Source organism: Aulostomus chinensis, chromosome 3 (genome assembly GCF_037954235.1).
Source record: "Aulostomus chinensis isolate RoL2024-O1b breed Wild chromosome 3, RoL_Achi_v1.0, whole genome shotgun sequence".
NCBI classification, from domain to species: Eukaryota; Metazoa; Chordata; class Actinopteri; order Syngnathiformes; family Aulostomidae; genus Aulostomus; species Aulostomus chinensis.
This window is the reverse complement of record NC_141322.1, coordinates 564,193-577,634: the sequence shown is the minus strand read 5'-3', so window position 1 is coordinate 577,634 and position 13,442 is coordinate 564,193. Positions and strand designations below refer to the sequence as shown.

At 47.6% G+C, this 13,442-nt stretch overlaps 1 protein-coding gene across 7 annotated transcripts in view; it reads left to right on the top strand.

Annotated features, from left to right (window-relative positions):
* The window catches only part of foxp1b (forkhead box P1b), a 163,207-nt gene that overhangs the window by 475 nt on the left and 149,290 nt on the right, over positions 1-13,442 (top strand). For all 7 annotated transcript variants that reach the window (XM_086197208.1, XM_086197199.1, XM_086197239.1 and 4 more), the window contains exon 2: positions 6,225-6,299. The gene's annotated coding sequence lies outside the window, so the exon portion shown is untranslated. The remainder of the gene's footprint in view (positions 1-6,224; positions 6,300-13,442) is intronic.

Here is a 13,442-nt window from a genome sequence, read left to right as displayed (position 1 = left end):
GTTGTCGGCGGCTGAGGGGACCGGGCGCGGGGACCGGGACTGAGGGGACCGGGGCGGGGGCCTCCGGTAAACTCGTGTCCGCGGGTGTCGGTTGGGGAAAGTAGCGCTTGATTCCGTCCGGAGCCGTTAAAGTTGTTGGAAGTTTGTGTGCCGTGATTTCCGAGGAGTCTCACCAGGTCGCGGGCTGTCGTCCCCCACGTGCTCACGTCCCCGGACTCCAGAGCCCCGAAGATGGGACAACCGGCCCCCAACGCTGAAGTCCCGCGAACCCCCGTTTTGGTTCCGCGGTTCCGCCGCTGGACTCGGGTCCAGTTTCTCAGCTCCAAAGTTTGACTCGTTAACTGTGTTTATTTTTTATTGTGTTCGTTGTTTATTGTATTTATTGTTTATGCTATTATTGTTTGTGTTTATTGTTTGTGTTATTTAGTGTTGGTATTTATTGTTTATAGTGTTTGTTGTTGTTGAGCAGCAGGACGCTGGCTGTTGTTCCTCCTCCTGTGAGGATCAACAGTTGCAGGGCTCCCCCCGGCGCCTGAACCTGTCTGATAGCAGGTAAATTCCAGACAAACAGAAACTCTAATATCCAGCCGAACTACGTCAGCGGTGCGTTTCTGATCCTTTTATAAAACAAAGCAGGTAAATGTGACCGCCGCTCAGATCGGGAATATTTAACACAACAACTGTGCAGCTTCCAACTTTGAGGGTCTGAAAATGTAGAGAAGGAAAACTGCAGCTTGAAGTGCCCCCCCCCCCGCTGGGATTAGTCATTGTGAGGAGTCTGAGAGGAGAAGAAAAAATACTTTTTGTTGGAGAAGTTAAGTAAACAGCTCCAACAAGCGAACCTTGACAACCCAGATTAGGGAAACAGTGGAGATCAAACTGGTGCGTTGGCTGCTGTCAGGAGGAGGACAGCCGGCGCTGGTCTGCCGGCGCTGGTCTGCCGGCGCTGGTCTGCCGGCGCTGGTCTGCTCACTTATGCAGAAGTGGACCTTTACAGGCGCTGACCCGGCTGAAAACACAACCTCCACTTTTGGTGCAACTTTCCAGGCCTGCTGTTTCCACCGGGACCAAACAAACGCCGTCCTCCTCCTAACAGCTCCGCTCTCTCTGCCCTCCTACCTCAGTGTGTTGGGGGCCCCCTCTGAGAGGAAGAGCAGCTGTGTGCTTTGCACTGACGCGAGCTCCTGAACGCACCGGTCTGTGATTCTGTCGTGTTTGGAAAGCCCTGGTTTCCAGTTGGGCCTCTTCAGGCTTCGGCTGCGCCGCTCTTTGTAGAGAGTTTAGGTTCAGCTGCTGAGAAAGTAGTCGGTCACGCTGGCGTTGAGTCCGAGGACTCGGCCGTGAGAGGAGCGGCCCTCTTTCATCTGCTGGCTCAGTGTTTGTGAAGACGCAGTCAAATACCCTTCGCTGGGAAGTGGGGCTGTAAACTGACTGCGCCTGAATGATAAGGGGAGTTATTTCAGTCCGGTGTGGGAACGCGGTTCGGCAGTTGCTCCGTTCTTTTTCTTTCATGTTTGCTCGCCAGCTTCACCCTTCATCTGATTTCAGACACAAGATGCTCTCAAAGAAGTTGCTTGAAATATTTTTTTTCACAAAGCAAGAAAAGTGACAGATGAATAAAGAGAATTTTCTGGTAAATGAATTTGTCATGTGATTTTTCTTGCATGTGTGCTTTACACAGCACGAAGGGGGACAAGCGCGGCTCCGTGAATATTAGTGCCGCATTACATGAATGCATGTACTAAGCAAGGTCAATCATATTTCTAGGGGAAAGGCTCCGTGTGTGCCCTCTGCGGCGAGCCCAGGCAGGTGAGCCCAGGCAGGTGAGCCCAGGCAGTTCCCAGGTCTCTACTGAGGAGGCAGAACCTGCGACCCAGGCTCTTCATTCCTTTCTGATATTGTCACTTTCCGTCTATAAACGGAGAGTTGCTGACAAAAGCGTCATCCGCCTGCTTGGGGAGAGAAGGGCCGTGCAGCAGCGGTGAGTTCAAGGGAGTCAGGGAAAGTTCTGGGAGGGTTGTGTTCCTGAGTGCAGCGCTGAAATACTGCTGTTGCTGCTCTGGAGGTGTCACAGTCGCCTGACGGTTCAATTGGTGAACTGTGCACTTCTTCCAGTAGCCTTAGCTCAGCACCCCTTGACCCGCATCCCTCCACGGGGGGGCGGGTCAGGGGGCGGTGCTGCTTACGTGGAAGTGTCCCCCGTTTCAGTCTGCAGGTCAATATAGACTAAAGAAACATGCTGTTGTATCACATGCATCACCATATTTGTGATGGAAATTGTTCAGGATTAGAAACGTGGACGTTTATCAAGGTGGTCAGGCTCGACGCCGAGAATGGGACAAATTTTCACTCCCCCCCCCGTCATCAGATTTAGACAATATTCAGGATGTAGCCAGACAATCTCCTTGCTTGTCACCCTGGTTTGAAGGCAAGTGTTTTTATCTCTGAGAGAACATTTTACCCAGAATTTTAAAAAGTGTGTTTTGGTCTCATCTGATTTTCTGGAGCTCAACTGGAAAACCAGATTTTACTGGACGCTGCTGTGGATGTTTTCTCTGATGGTGTCACTGTCTGTCAACAGGATTACATGAGAACTCCAGGGACAAATTTCCCCGGGGGGGCGCCTTTAAATACGAGTACCCATCCGAATACACAAAAAAACTATTTCTGTCTTTCATTAGCATTGTGAAGTAGAGATAAAAATTCTGAAAATTATATAAAATAATATTCAGAGGCTGGAGTTGGTGACATCACATGGCGATGGTGCAGGCTTCTTCCTCACATCAAAGCAAAAACACATCTTAAGTTCAAGGTGGCGGTGGAGAGGAACATCCTGCTGCCTGAAGAACCTCCCTCCTAGCAGAGCAGTTGTGGAACCTCCCTCCTTGCAGAAATTGTCAAGAACCTCCCTCCTAGTAGAGCAGATGTAGAACCTCCCACCTAGCAGAGCAGTTGTGGAACCTCCCTCCTTGCAGAGCAGGTCAAGAACCTCCCTCCTAGTAGAGCAGGTCAAGAACCTCCCTCCTAGTAGAGCAGGTGTAGAACCTCCTACCTAGCAGAGCAGTTGTGGAACCTCCTACCTAGCAGAGCAGCTGTGGAACCTCCCTCCTTGCGGAGCAGGTTAAGAACCTCCCTCCTAGTAGAGCAGGTCTAGAACCTCCCTCCTAGTAGAGCAAGTGTAGAACCTCCCTCCTAGTAGAGCAGGTGTAGAACCTCCCTCCTTGCAGAGCAGGTCAAGAACCTCCCTCCTTGCAGAGCAGGTCAAGAACCTCCCTCCTTGCAGAGCGGGTCTAGAACCTCCCTCCTTGCAGAGCGGGTCTAGAACCTCCCTCCTAGTAGAGCGGGTGTAAAACCTCCCTCCTAGCAGAGCGGGTGTAGAACCTCCCTCCTTCAATGAACCTCCACCCAACAATTCTCCATCAGCAGCACATCCTGCAACAGCAGCCACCAGAACCTTCCTTTACCAGCAGGAAAGTGGAGCAGATCCAGGATCAGTGGGGACGGAGAGAGAGCAGGAGAGCAGGACAGAGACAAAGATGGTTAAAAGAGGGACAGAGAGAGAAAAGAGGGAGAGAAACAGGGACATAGACAAAGACTGAGAAGGACAGACAGAAAAGAGGGACAAAAAGGAAGAGAGGCAGACAGGGAGAAAGAGAGAATGAGGACAGACAAAGATGGTGAAGAGACTGACAGAAAGAAGCGAGAGAGACAGGACAGGGATGTAGACAAAGATAGAGAAAGGAGAGAGAGGGAGATGGAGGACAAGGACTGAGACATGGAGAAGAGACTGACAGAAAAGAGGGATTGAGAAAGGATAGGGAGAGTTAGATAGACGGAGAAGAGAAGGACAGGCAAAGATGGAGAAGAGACAGAAAAGAGTGACAGAAAGCGAGACATGAGGGTTGGGCAGAGACAAAGATGGAGAAGAGAGGGACCGAGAGAAAGGAGGGAGAGAAAGATGGAAGACTGGGACAGACAAAAGGGAAGAGACTGAAAAGAAAGGGACTGACAAAGGAGGAAGATAGAGGATGGGAAAGACAAAGATGGAGAAAAGACAGAAAATGTAGGGAGAGAAACGGAGGGAAGGGACAAAGACAGAGAAGAGAGATGAGGACAGGGACTGAGAGAGGGGAAGAAGACAGATGGAGGACAGACTAAGACTGACTGAGAAGAGGCAGAAAAAAGATGGACAGAAATGGGAGAGAAAGAACAAAGACAGAAGAGACAAAAGAGAGACAGAGATGCAGGACATTGACAAAGATGAAGAAAGCAGAAAGAGTGAGATGGAGGATCGGGACAAAGAATAGAGATGAAGGAGGGAGAGAGCGATGGAGGACAGAAGAGACAATAGGACAGAGAATGGAGGGAGGGAGAGAGATGGAGGACAGGAACAGACAAAGAAGGAAAAGAGACTTTAAATATGACAGATGGAGGACAGAGACAGAAAAGAGAGGGAAAGAAATAGGAGGGAGAAAGAGAGAGATGCAGGACTGAGACAAAAATAGAGAAGAGCTAGAAAAGAGGGAAAGGACAGGATACAAAGATGGAAAAGAGACGGACATCAAAAAGAGGGAAGGAGAGAGACAGACAGGTGGGAACAGAGGACAGGAACTGAGACAAAGATGGAAAAGATGTAAGAAAGAGAGGGAGAGTAGGGGTGAGAGACAGGACAGGGACAAAATGGAGAGGAAAGAAAAGAGGGACAGAGATAGGAGGGAGAGAGTGGATAGGGACAGACAAAGAGGGAGAAGAGGTAAAAGGGATACAGAGAGAAAAGGGAGAGTAAGACAGAGGGAAACAAGACTGATGTAGAAGAGATAGAAAAGGGAGAGGGACAGACAGGTGGGGAAGAGATAGAAAAGGGGGACAGAGAACAAGGAGAGGGGAACAGTGATAGAGACAATACAGAGAAGAGACAGATGTTAAAGAGAGGGACAGAGAGAAAGGAGAATAGATGAGGATGGACAAAGAGGAAGAAGAGATACAGAAAGAGAGATGGAGGACAGGGACAGACAAAGACAGGAGAGATGAGGACAGAGACAAAGATGAGAGACAATGGGACAGAGTAAGGAGGGAGGGTGAGAGAGATGGAGGAGAGGAACAGACAAACGGAAAAGAGACTTAAAAGAGATGGACAAAGGGAGAAAGAGATGGACAGCGACAGGAGAGACAATGGGACAGAGAAAGGAGGGAGAGAGATGGAGGAGAGGAACAGACAAAGATGGAAAAGAGGGAAAGAAACAGGAGGGAGGGAGAGATGCAGGACAGAAAAATGGAGAAGAGATAGAAAAGGGATAAAGAGAAAGTAGGGAAAGGACAGACAATGATGAAGAAGAAAGAAAAGAGGGAAAGAGATGGGTAGAGGAACAGAGACAAAGATGGAGACAGGGACAGAGACAAAGATGGAGAAGAGATGGGGAAAAGAGGGACAGGACAGGAACTGAGACAAAGATAGACAAGAGGTAAGAAAGAGGGAGAGAAGGGGTGAGGAGCAGGATAGGGACAAATATGGAGAAGAAAGAAAAGAGGGAGAGGGACAGACAAAGATGGGGAAGAGATAGAAAAGGAGGACAGAACAAGGAGAGATAGGGACAGTGATAGAGACAATACAGAGAAGAGAGACTTAAAAGAGAGGGATTGAGATAAAGGTGGGAGAGAAACAAGGGATAGAGAAAGACTGAGAAGAGACAGAAAAGAAAAGGAAAGGGGGAGGTAGAAAAAAGGAGGGAGAGAGAGAATGACAGCCAGACTGGGACATGAACAAAACAGAAAGAGAGACTGAGGGACGGAGGACAAGGGAGTGAAGACGCACCACAACAACAGTAAACTATTGAGCAGTAGTAACATCTACCTGCTACTGACATCAGCATTAGAATACTAGAACTGATACTAGTACTATCAGCATGTTAGTGTCAGTGCTAACCCTGCAATAAAAAGACTGATAAATACTACGAGAGGTGCAGCACCTCAGTACATTGGAGAATGTATTTGACAAAATAGTTTCATGACAAGAAGTTACTGAGATTTTTTTCTTGAATAATTTTGAAAGACTTCTGTGCCAATTCACATTTACGGTTGAAACTAAAAAGTCTCTCTTCTCTGACGGAGGTAAACGACAGGACGCTGGCGGTCAGATGTGGCCTCCATGGCTCAATCGTAAGACGGCTTTTATTTTTTGTTAAAATTAGATCAACAAAACTCAAAGGTGTTTTTTGTTGTTGTAGGGCAACATGGACAGGCAGTGAAGTCGCATCTTTTTGGACCAATCAAGACACCAGCGAGTGGATTACATCTGAATCGTAAGTGTTTCATCTATTTGGAAGTGAAATGGCTGAAGACCAAATCAGATCTTGTGGCGTGGCTGCTGGGGAAGGCTACACCCTGGCACCACGGCAGCGTTACTGCACCGGGGCTGGTATTGTCCGGGTACGGCACAACAAAATTAAAAGTGCTACAGTTTGTTCAAGTGCCACAGACAACCAAACCACACGAGCCTCGTACACAATCAATCACGATGGCTAAAATCACCACTGAACAAGTCGCCAAAGGAAAAAAGACAAAGGACAAAACCAATCAATGTTTTGTTATTGGAGTCCATTCAGGACGCTCATTGCTCACTGTTGCCTCTTGAGGATCAAAGTCATGGCGCAAGAGGCGCTGAGGCCAGCTGTTTCATGCTCAACATCTTGTTTTACAACTCATGCCCGTATCAGTGGTTGGTGAAAATGTCTGTCAGTCGTCTGGAGGCTGCCAGCTCCGTGTCAGGGGTGCGTGGGGAAGAGCTGCTCGCTAAAGATGAAGCTTTCACGGCTCTTTCACATGGACTTCGGGGGTTGGATTACAATCCAGTTAACAGAGCCACAGTATCGTGGTAAAATAATTCATCATGCTTCCTGATAATTTACAGTTTTCTTTGACTACGTGATTACTTTATAAGGATCCATAACTAACATTAACAGATGAATTTACAAAGTATCACTTGAGTTTCCTGGGGTGACTCGCCATTCCTCATCAGTGAGACCTGATCATTAGAGGTGGGAGTCTTCACCTCGGGAGTCCTTTACCATGCACCTGTGTTACATCCTTTTTTTTGATAGTAGCAGGTAAATATGATTTTTGGTTTTTTGATTTAGAACGTGCTTTAAAATTTAGAACACCACCATGTGACTGAAAAACAGCTCTTAATGCAACACGTGTTGACATCTTAGAGGCCTCACTGGGGTGATGTGTTCCATAGTTACATACGAGTCTGTTGCATCAGAAGTAATGTAACGTCATGTAATGGAACTTTACTCAATGACTCTGTCAGACATTTTGTACTTGTAGCAAGTATCTAGTCCAGCTCACACGTGCTCTTGAGGATCCTGGGAGTGTTCTTATCTGTCATCCCTGGTCTTTAGCCCAGCATGAATTATGTAGCGTAGCATGTAGCATACCATGAAGCATGTAACGTAGCATGCATCCACAGCTCATTCAATCATGGCAACACCATTGAAACCCTGTTATTGTCCAGCTGGTGTTGGTGAATTGGCAGCAAACATGAGTAGGCTTGATTCTGTTTTGTTGCTGTCCTGACTTCCTGCTTCCTGTTCTTCTTTCTGCTTCCTTCTCTTCTTCCTGCTTCCTGGTCTTCATCACCATGCAAACTGTCATCATGTCAAAGGTGAAAATAAGTGTAAAGGTCCCTGTGTTGACCCTGAAAAGTTCCCATCCATCCATCCATCCATGCATCATCCATCCATCCATCCATCCATCCATCCGTGCATCATCCATCCATCCATCCATCTGTGCATCATCCATCCATCCATCCATCCATCTGTGCATCATCCATCCATCCATCCATCCGTGCATCATCCATCCATCCATCCATCCATCCATCCATCCATCCATCCGTGCATCATCCATCCATCCATCCATCCATCCATCCATCCATGCATCATCCATCCATCCATCCGTGCATCATCCATCCATCCATCCATCCATCAGTGCATCATCCATCCATCCATCCATCCATCCATGCATCCATCCATCCATGCATCATCCATCCATCCATCCATCCATCCGTGCATCATCCATCCATCCATCCATCCATCTGTGCATCATCCATCCATCCATCCATCCGTGCATCATCCATCCATCCATCCATCCATCCATCCATCCATGCATCATCCATCCATCCATCCATCCGTGCATCATCCATCCATCCATCCATCCGTGCATCATCCATCCATCCATCCATCCATCCATCCATCCGTGCATCATCCATCCATCCATGCATCATCCATCCATCCATCCATCAGTGCATCATCCATCCATCCATCCATCCATCTGTGCATCATCCATCCATCCATCCATCCGTGCATCATCCATCCATCCATCCATCCGTGCATCATCCATCCATCCATCCATCTGTGCATCATCCATCCATCCATCCATCCATCCATCCATCCATGCATCATCCATCCATCCATCCCTCCATCATCCATCCATCCATCCATCCATCCATCCATCCATCCATCCATCCGTGCATCATCCATCCATCCATCCATCCATCCGTGCATCATCCATCCATCCATCCATCCATCCGTGCATCATCCATCCATCCATCCATCCATCCGTGCATCATCCATCCATCCATGCATCATCCATCCATCCATCCATCAGTGCATCATCCATCCATCCATCCATCCGTGCATCATCCATCCATCCATCCATGCATCCATCCATGCATCATCCATCCATCCATGCATCCATCCATCCATCCATCCATCCATTTTCTGTACTGCTTATCTGTTAAGGGTGGTGAGGGGGTGGAGCCTATCCCAGCAGACATTGGGTGAGAAGCGGGGTTCACCCTGGACGGGTCATCCGGAGCAATTAGGGGTTCAGTGTCTTGCTCAAGGACACTCGGACATGGTCACTGCAGGAAGTGGGGATCAGACCAGCGACCCTTTGGTTGCTAGACAACCACGCTACCTCTGAGCCACGCCGGCCCTTGCAAAGTTCCCACCAGCACCAAAGTTGTGTGATGTTATAACCCATATGATTCTGGATGTTGGTCATGAACTGGCTATAGGCTAAATGTGGTGTGGTCACATGATTCGAGCCCTGCTCACTGCAGTTGGCAGCCTCCTGTAAACTCAGGTTGCAGCAGCACATCTTCAAGTGGCTCATCCTTGACTTGCTGGCTGTGTTTGGGGTTGGCAGGCCCGGCCTAATAAGAGCCATCACATGCGGGGCCTGCTCTTCCATCATCATGGCTGGCTGGAAAGTTGCTGTGCTTTGATCATGTCTTTTGGGCGCATCACTGCGGCTTAGCCTGCTGCTTGCCATGTGATAAGCCATCAGAGTACTCAGATCTGAGCCGGCAGCTCCGTGGGCTCGAGCAGAGACACGAGTAATGGAGATGAGAAGAGAGCAGCAATGCAAATTTTGTTGACAGACTGTTACTGCAGCTGTTCTCTTTGCCTTTGAATTCAACAATGTTCCTATTCACTCGTCTTTGGAGAGAAGGCCATATTTCACGTATAAAGTCTCTTCTTGGAAGAATCACTCTTCCCGTGTTGGATGTTTTGCCCTGTGGCAATTAAAACACCTTTAATTAGATGTGCTTTTTAATTGCATTGAAAACACACAGTTTAATTCCTTTTCTAACTGTTATGTTCAGATCTACTCTTAACCACACTCAATGCTTCGAAGGTCACTTTGAAGTCATATGCTGTTTTCATACCTGTGAATAAAGCACCCCCATCATGAAAGCTTGCCCCTAATTGACGGGTTGTTGCTTGTTTATTTGATATATATTTACCAGCTGGCTGGTAATTGGAAGCAGTAATTACCCAAGATGCAATGCAGTGCGTTAGCAGAGGTGCTGCTAAGCTTGTGAGTGTGCAGGTCACTATTATCATCCAGGAGAGCAGCGATGGCTAATTGGCTGAGTGTCCCTGTTTACCGTGGTGATGTACACTGGCGGTATCAAGCACAAGCTACGTCCAGCTTTGCCCTTTGAGCAGGAATGTTAAGGATACGTAAAATAAAGCCTGACTGCTGCTGGATACTGGGGGCCGATGAGGATACTGATATTTGTGAATTAAAAACTAACAAACCAACAAGAAAAGAATAACTGGAAATCTAATTTTATGACTTGACGTTCACTACACAGGCTCTCAAGAAAACTCTGAGGAAATGATGAATAAATCAGTATTTTACAGTGAGCGATGGACACCAGACCAAACTGAAGTGGAGCTGAGTTGTTAACTGCTATCGCTCAAACAAGCAGGTTGATGTTGGTTGTTAAGTCATCCACCCTGCTGGTGTGTCGAGATGGACGTGGTTGCACAGCCAAAAACAAAAGAGGCAGCCTGTTGAGCCCCTGAAACTAATTTATTATTGAATACTGTACAAGTGTTTCAGAAATGGTTCAATTTTTGTTTAAACATGTAATTTGTGTTATTGCTATTTATTTGAATCAATAAAGCCTTTTTAAAATTTGATAAAATGTGTGTTTTTGTTTTGTAGTTGAAGTTTGTATGTTTTGGGCATTTCTGAACGATCACTAAGTTGGTACCTTTGTTTATCATATCATAATTGCAGTGCTGCTCAGAATAATCTCAGCAGGAATTCTTCAATACATTTTTGCAGCATAATGAACAAAATTACATAACTTCAGCAAAATCAGCTTTAAATATCAAATTTAAGAGTGCACATTTGCAAAATGTCTCAGTTTAGATTGTCATCTTTCTCAGGTATTTTTTTTTTTGACATACACATTGTCAGCATTTTAATGTCCTGGCAGAGGTAGTTGGAACATGTGATCCTGTGGAGTTATAACATTTAAAATCTTGATGTGAAAGGGTTTCATATGTGTGCACATTGGCCAGAGGATTGGCTGAAAGTTGAGTATGGGAGGGCCAGTGAAGCCAGCAGGTGGTGGAGGGTGTGGGTGGGGCTGGAGCGGCGGTGGTGGTGGTAATGGCCTTGTTAACTGAGATTCATTATCTCTTCATTAAGAGCCCCCTGGATACTCAGGCACAGTCTTCGTCATGGTGAAGTCATCCTGCTGTGGTTTTTGAGAGCTATTCATGGAAGGTGGTGACGGTATCTTCCCTGACTCCTGATGATTCAGCTGACCCGAGACTAGCGGAGGAGGAGGAGGAGCTGGAGGTGGGGAGCTCCACTCTCACTCTCACTCTGTTGTTGAGACCCTCCAGTTGACTGGCTGAGACAAACAGAGGTGTGCAGCTTGTTTGATCCCAGTAGATCCTCCCTTGTTGTTGGCCTCTGTTGGTCGGAGTGTGTGTGTGACTTGTATTCGCTAGGCTCCTTGGAGGGAGATTGTTTTTGCTCTCAGTGTTGTAAACAGGGTGGGGCTCCATTCCCTAACCTCTCCGTTAGAGACGGTTATTTTAACAGGACTATTTTTTTGTTCATCATTTTGGTCAGTGGGGTTAGTCTGGGCTGAAATTAATGTGTTGCAGCAGGTTGTTGCTGCACGTGCAGACAGATAAACAGTTATTAGAGCAACACTGTTATTTTGTGATTGAAGAGGCTCTCAGATAGGGTTTTTCTTATGTCTGATTCAGGTCCCTATATAATCACGGAGCTCCTGAAGTGTACACTATAACTATACCTTACTACAACCAATACATGGCAATAATATCAAGAATATTAGTTTTATATGGAGGAAATGACGCTTAAAACAAGTACTGATTTGAAAATTGATCAGTGGCGTGGTTTTAGCAATAGCTAGTGACAGTTAGCTGCAGCTAGCTACAGCTAGCCATTTCCTGAACACAGCCTTCTGCCTCTGAGTTGTTTGATGTTGAGTATGTGGCAATGCCAAGCCCTAATCCCATATTTCTGCAATGCATTAAGGACAAAAAAGACGGTGTTAATGTGAAAACCCCTGAAGGTTTTAATTTAATTTGAATAACAATAACAAACTTGACAGCTAGATGTTGGCTTCTCCACGGAAGCTTTGAATCACACGTAATACCATGGAGTATCATACCAAGTCCAGATGTGTCAGACACGTGTGTCTGGAGTAGCTGCAGTGACCTGCTCCATTAACACCAAAACTGTTCCAGCTATCGGGGGATCACACTCCTCAGCCTCTAAAGGTCTACACCAGGGTACTGGAGAGGAGGGTCAGGGCGAAAGTCGAACCTCAGATCGAGGAGGAGCAGTGTGGTTTTTGTGCTGGCCGTGGAACTGTGGATCAGCTCTTCCCCCTCGCTAGGGTGCTAGAGGGGGCATGGGAGTTTGCCCAATCAGTCCACATGTGTTTTGTGGATCTGGAGAAGGCTTTTGACCGTGTTCCCAGGAGCACCCTGTGGGGGGTTACTCCTTACAAAGGGCCGTTCAGTCTCTCTCCCGGAGGAGTGAGAGTCCGGTTTGCGAAAGTCAGACTTGTTCCCAGTGAGGCTGTCACTGGTTTGTCACTGGTTCTGTTCATAACTTTTATGGACAGAATTTCTAGTTTGGTGGCTTGAGGATGCAGCTCTGCTTTTTTCGGATATGGACTCAATGGTAAATGGACTCAATGTTATATAGCACTTTTCTACCTTAGGGGCACTCAAAAGCGCTTTACAGTGTCGTCTCATTCACCCATACACACACACACACACACACACATGGTGGAGGCTGCGATGCAAGGTGCCAACCTGCTCATCAGGAGCAATTATGGGTCCAGTATCTTGCTCAAGGAGGCTTGCACATGGTCACTGGGGGAAGTGGGGATCGAACCAGCGACCCTTGGGTTGCTAGACGGCCACTCTACCCCTGAGCCATGCTGCCCATGCCAGATGACATGGTCCTCTTAGCTCCATCAAGCCATGACCTCCAGCTCTTGCTGTGACAGTTCATATTCGAATGTGAAGAATCAGCACCTCCAAGTCTGAGGCCATGGTCCTCAGCCAGAAAAAAGGGTGGCCTGCCCACTCCAGGTCGGGGGGAGGTCCTGCCTCATGTGGAGGAGTTTAATTACCTGAGGGTCTTGTTAACGAGTGAGGGTAGGATGGAGCGGGAGATTGACAGGAGGATTGGGGCGGCGTCCGCAGTGATGCGGGTGCTAAACCAGTGTGTTGTGGTGAAGAGGGAGCTTAGCCAAAAGGCGAGGCTCTCAATTTACCGGTCAATCTACGTTCCAACCCTCACCTGTGGTCATGAGCTCTGGGTAACGACCAAAGAACAAGATCATGAATACAAGCAACCGAAATGAGTTTCCTCCTCAGGGAGGCTGGGCTCTCCCTCAGAGACAGGGTGAGAAGCTCAGTCCTTCAGGAGGGACTCAGAGTAGAGCTGCTGCTCCTCCTTGTAGAGGAGTCAGTGGAGGTGGTTCAGGCATCTGGTGAGGACGCCTCCCTCAGGAGGTGTTCCAGGCATGTCTGACCAGGAGGAGGCCTCGGGGCCGACCCAGGACACGCTGGAGGGATTATTTTTCT